At 39.7% G+C, this 6,000-nt stretch overlaps 1 long non-coding RNA gene across 1 annotated transcript; it reads left to right on the top strand.

Moving 5' to 3' along the window:
• The first annotated feature begins 2,846 nt into the window (after positions 1–2,846).
• On the top strand, positions 2,847–5,785 carry LOC126335295 (uncharacterized). Its single transcript, XR_007564850.1, has 2 exons — positions 2,847–3,275; positions 5,335–5,785. It is a non-coding gene; the product is annotated as an uncharacterized LOC126335295 (long non-coding RNA).
• Positions 5,786–6,000: the final 215 nt, after the last annotated feature.

Raw genomic sequence — 6,000 nt, 5'->3', positions numbered from 1 at the left:
TTGTGATGCAGATTTTAACTTACTTAGCAAATGTGAATACCATGAGCTTTAATTGACGATTGACACTAGTATTAAACAAAAAGGGGGTGTAACAGATGAGACTTCTGCAGTTCTGAGTGAAGCTTTATGCACTGTTATGCGGCATCGCATGCGTTATTACCTTGTTGTTGGTTAGGCAGTGTCAGGGGGTTGCGGGCGGCGCAGCTCCATACAGCTCGCCGTCTTGGAAGCAACTCTCTCCTAACTTCTCCTTACTTCAATTTACCGAAATTGGTTTAAAAAATAAAAATATCTGGATGTGTTTTCATGTGACCAATCAGGGTCTTAATGTTAACCTTAAGCTCTGCCTACAAAAATTCTGTCCATCCAATGAGAAACGTTATACTTTTTGTGGTGGGGCAATGTTTTTAACGTTTGCAACGTAACAGAGACGCGAAAAAGTCTGACGCTAAAACTTGCCGCTGGCGTGGCCCTTTTAGTGTTATCGTAAGATCTATACTGTTCTTCTGGAGTGCTCTATCTTTTAACATAGGCTGGGGGGTGGTACTGGTGGTTGACTGGCGATGTGTGTGTCCATCCCTTATCGTAGGGCCTTCTAGCTTAACACGGTTCTGCACTCGGCTTCTGCTATCGTTTCTCCCCTCGGAACTGCGTCTGTCTCACGGTGGGTAGGTATGACATGCATTTAGGCATTCTTGTGTTAGTCTGTGGTATTCCATTTGCTCACTCGTTACTCGTACTACTTTGGTAAATTTAATGTCACGATTTATTCGGAGCTATGTGCCATACTTCTGGATTTGCTTACCATGTCAGGGTTTTCATGGAAGGTTTTGGATTTGCCTGACACCTTACACAGGCACATGCAATTGATATAGATTTTGGACTTAAATTAATAGACAACTCTCAGTAGCTGACAAACTTATGGGAATAACTCGTCATTCTAAAAATACATTAATGTACATGAATTTTCTCAAGATTCCAATATGCAAAGCTTATGACACATTTTGACAGAAAATCTTATGAAACTTCCTGGCAGATTAAAACTGTGTGCCCGACCGAGACTCGAACTCGGGACCTTTGCCTTTCGCCTTTAATCTGCCAGGAAGTTTCATATCAGCACACACTCTGCTGCAGAATGAAAATCTCATTCTGGAAACATCCCCCAGGCTGTGGCTAAGCTATGTCTCCGCAATATCCTTTCTTTCAGGAGTGCTAGTTCTGCAAAGTTCGCAGGAGAGCTTCTGTAAAGTTTGGAAGGTAGGAGACGAGGTACTGGCAGAAGTAAAGCTGTGAGTAACGGGCGTGAGTCGTGCTTCGGTAGCTCAGATGGTAGAGCACTTGCCCGCGAAAGGCAAAGGTCCCAAGTTCGGGTCTCGGTCGGGCACACAGTTTTAATCTGGCAGGAAGTTTCATATCAGCGCACACTCCGCTGCAGAGTGAAAATCTCATTCTGATTCAGAAAATCTTATGTTAAGAAAATGAAATGTGAATTCTACAAAAACGTCCTCCAAGAAATAACTCAGTGAACAATTTCTTGGTGATTTCTGTACTGAAGACTGAAATGGGAATGTGTTGTAGAGTATATTACTATTTTTAAAATGAGTTTGTTTTCTGCTATATGTTGATACTATGGGCAAATAAATACTTTTTAATAATTTTGAATTTTTTTTGTTCACATTCACATTTTACAAGTTTCTAGCACTGGCTTGCTGAGGGAACAGAATTATGTTCTGTAATATTCTATATTATGTGGATATAAGAGTGCTTTCTCCCTCCCTCTCTCTCTCTCTCTCTCTCTCTCTCTCTCTCTCTCTCTCTCTCTCTCTCTCTCCCTCTCCCTCTCTCTCTCTCTCTCTCGCTGTCTCTCTCTTTCTTTAGCAGAGAAATGTCATTCTGAATACCCAATTTACAAATTAAGTATGGAACACGCAAGTACTACTAAATATTCAAAACATGTTGATTATCTGAAAAACAAACATTCACTCAGAATAAAAAGCACAGAAAAGATGGACACATTTGCAAAAGAATTAAAATGCAACTTTTAGTCTCAGCCATCTACAATTGGAGGAGGAACACTTCTTTACCAAACAAAAATGTTTTCAGCTAATTAATACCTTTAACCATCAGTATGACGTTATTCGTAATTTTGTTACAACAAATTTTACCTATACCGATTCGGTCTCGAGAGATCTTTATCCTTTTGAAACAGCATTTAGTTATTAGAAGAGACGATTCACTGCTAGAATGGCTACCTGTCCTTTCTAATTACAGATCAACTCGTGAAACTATTTTCCAGAGTTTCTAAAAATAAGCATATTTTATTGAGACGCCTTAATGACCTCTGTAAAAATATATATTATATTGGATTCAGTGCTGGCTGATTTCAACTTTCTTTTCTTGTAAATCAGAAAGTCGTTTCACTTTCGGGGTTGATGAAGACACATTAGGAAAACTAACACGACTCGTTCAGCAAGTTTTGAAATTAATTGTTGCTAACAGTCTAATTTCTCTCATATTCACGGCCCAGCCCCGCGAACTCAGAACTTTTATTTGTAACAGGCGTAACTTCGAGGGTAAAGTACCGTGCAGGAATGGAAAAGAGTAACTACCAATTGTTTCTACTTAAGGTGAATGTTAATATTTGCCTCGTGTGTTGTGAACTGAACCATCACCAAAGTCGATTGTCATCTCATTCGCCTTCAAACCAGCGCGTGACGTCAAAATGACGTCACGTTGGTATGAAGTCTTTCGAACTGTAGGTTAACCCTCATGGCACTCAGACTGGATACGACCATGAAAATCGATAGACATACCCTACGGTTGAAACTGCGCATGCGCACGTCTTAAGGGACTTCACGGAGCATAGAGGTACCTCCATCACGGAGTCTATGATCACGGAGAAGTGTTGACTTGGTGAATCTAGGATCTCTGATTTTGTTGCGACTGACATGGCAAGTGTGTCATGGTCTTCGGTGTTTACCACTTTCGTGTGAGAGAAATACAACTACTCTGAAAATACTTGAGCCTTTCGCTGAGAATTATACGACTTTTATAGGAAACCTGTTATGATATTACATCTAGAGAATTTTTAACTTTGTCAGGGCAGAATAATTTTGTTGGTTGGCAGCGTTGCTGGCGACTGTCAAGTGTCACACAACTTCGAGTTTGAAGAGTTTAGTTTTGCATGGTGTTTGGTGAGTCGTGTGTGGGAGTGTTTGGCGTTTAACATAAGATTCTTACATTGTATAGTGCTGTACACAAGAGCCAGACTGTAGGTGAGGTGTAAAGTTGGATCCACAGTTGTTACTAATAAAATAAAATTTATGAAACTGGAGAGAAGAAATTCTTTCTGAAATTCCTTACATTTTTGAACACTTATTTAGGTGGCTCTGCTAATTTCTACCTGCAGCAAAAAGTCTGTTTACTTCAGCTTTCTTAGACAAGGTTTCTCAGATTTTGATTGTGATCTAATATTCTCTGGATCAGCTCTACAGCCAGAAATCTGCGTGGGGAGGCGAACGAAAGCCTGCGTTTTATTGGCAGAATGTTTAGAAGATGCGACAGATTTGCTAAAGAGGCTACTTATTACGCTTGTGCGCCCGCTTTTGGAATACTACTGCACGGTGTGGGCATCTTTACGGAGCACATCGACAAAGTAGAAAGAACAGCAGCACGTTTTGTATTGTCGAGAAATAGGGTAGAGAGTGTCACGGACATGATACACTATTTCAGGTGGACATCAGTAGATTAAAGGCATTTCACGCTGCAGCGGAATCTTCTCACGAAATTTCAGCCACCAGTTTTCTCCTACGAATACGAAACTATTTTGTTGACGCTGGCATACATAGCGAGAAGTGACCATCACAATAAAATAAGGGAAATCGAAGCTCGCACACAAAGACGTAGGTGTTCGGGTTTTTTTTTCCCCATGCGCTGTTAGAGATTGGAATTATAGAGAATTATTGTAAAGGTGGTTCGATGAACCCTCTGACAGGCACTTAAATATGATTTGCAAAGTATCCCTGTAGATGTAGAAACCTGACGATTATCAAATCTTGTTCCACGAGGAACAGACCATGTGCTGTATTTGCTTGATGCAGTAGATTTGCAATTGGATTGTGCTGTCGATTTGGTTTTGATACCTGTAACACAAAATGTTGAATCCTTGTGTGCTATTTTGATACATAAGCTGCCTTTCACCTAAAACGTTTGTGTCCTAATCCTCAGTGCTTCAGTGTTTTTTTCAAAAACAGAAAAATCTGGACAGTTTAGTTATGAATCAGTAGATTTAAAGATTTTGGCTGCAGATGTCCTATGTTTGGACATTACCAGCCTTAGTAGTCAAACAATACTGTCTGCTGTAGTATTATAACATACACTGTCGAATCCTGCCTCATTTTACTGTATCATTTTCTGGAAATGATCATATAATTCTTAGTTCTACACTAGTGTTAATTTAGCTATACCGTGTTCAAGAAAGCTCAATGACCATATTCAGAATAGATACATTAGTTGGTACCAAGGACAGATTGCAGATACAGTAGCTACAATATCAGAGAAAATTTAGTTCTGCTCTTTGTTGCACTTGCATAATCTCCCCACAGCAGTTTGTGAAAAAATGGGGTTTAGTTTTTTTCCTTTGCTCTCCATAGCTCCCTCTAGAATCAACCAAGAAATAGTGTACTGTGCCACTTTCAGCAAGTATTTCAAATACAATGCAGCATGTCATTTTAGCAGTTTATAACACTTGCATTCCTTTTGATGGACAGGGAAACATTCATGGTATTTGTGTGCTGCCACAAGTTAAAAGTATGCCATTGAATTGCACATCAGGATTTTCACATTGCGTACTGTTGAATGTAGAACACACTTATCTTTCATTTTGTCACACAGAAGTATGCAACTTTCCTAGTAAGGGCTGTCAGTAATAATGATTTTGGTTGGCCATTCACTACTATGATCATGATACTACCTAATCAAATAACGTAAAGAGAATCAAGAAAATTGTATGCATGGGGTCACTTTGTCCCTTTTAATCACCCCCAATTAAGTGTACGGTGACATGTCCCAGTAAGCAGTGAAGTTGCTTTATGCAAGTTTACTTTGAATATTAGAAATAAGAATACACACTCTACATGGTTAGGGCAATTACATACTGAATGTGAGACATATCTATGAGATAGTACTGTTCTTGACTTACACTTTCCTTTTATTGTAATTCTTCTTCTGTCCTAATTTTTTGGGACATGTACTGTCAAAGTGAGATGTACTAAAGCAAAATAATTAATGTTCCGATGTCCCAGGTTACTTACAAAGCAAAACTATGATCCGAAGGGCTCCAACACGTATTGAGCTGAAGCTCGAAGACTTACAAGAATTTGAAGCTGCGCGACGGGAGATGGAAGTTCGACGCCAGGAGCAAGGTGCCTCCTCGTCGTCTTCAGTGGATGCTACCACACCACTTGGCTCCAGCCCACCTGGTGGACTTTGGGCACCGGCCGCACCTAATGCCAAAAGGACATACCGAACGACGAGGGTTGTCGGCTTCCTGCCACAGCCGCACTTTACATAATACTGACAAATTGTGATGTTTGGATCTAGTTCCACTGTTGAGCCTTTTCACTTCATCATAAGTTTAACATCAGATAACTCTTTGGAAGAGCTCTGTATCATATGTAAATGTTTCCATATATCCAGTACACCACAATGTTACTAATCTTTAAATAAAATTTCTATATTGTGATTATAGTATTGTTCAGAAAAATACAGCAGTTTTAGAGTTTTGTTTGTGCTTGTCACCCTGTCAGAATGTCTTTTACAAAAGCAGAAAATATGCAAAGGTACTAAGATATGTCTTGGATAGAAATAATGGAGAGAGTGAAGGTAACCACTCAGCATTTTTTAGGGCAGTGTCCTCTTTCAGAACTAAGTAATAAAACACACACACACACACACACACACACACACACACACACACACACACCAAATATCTCAGCACTG

The sequence above is a fragment of the Schistocerca gregaria genome, chromosome 2, assembly GCF_023897955.1.
Source record: "Schistocerca gregaria isolate iqSchGreg1 chromosome 2, iqSchGreg1.2, whole genome shotgun sequence".
Taxonomy (NCBI): Eukaryota; Metazoa; Arthropoda; class Insecta; order Orthoptera; family Acrididae; genus Schistocerca; species Schistocerca gregaria.
This window is presented reverse-complemented; position numbering and strand designations above follow the sequence as displayed.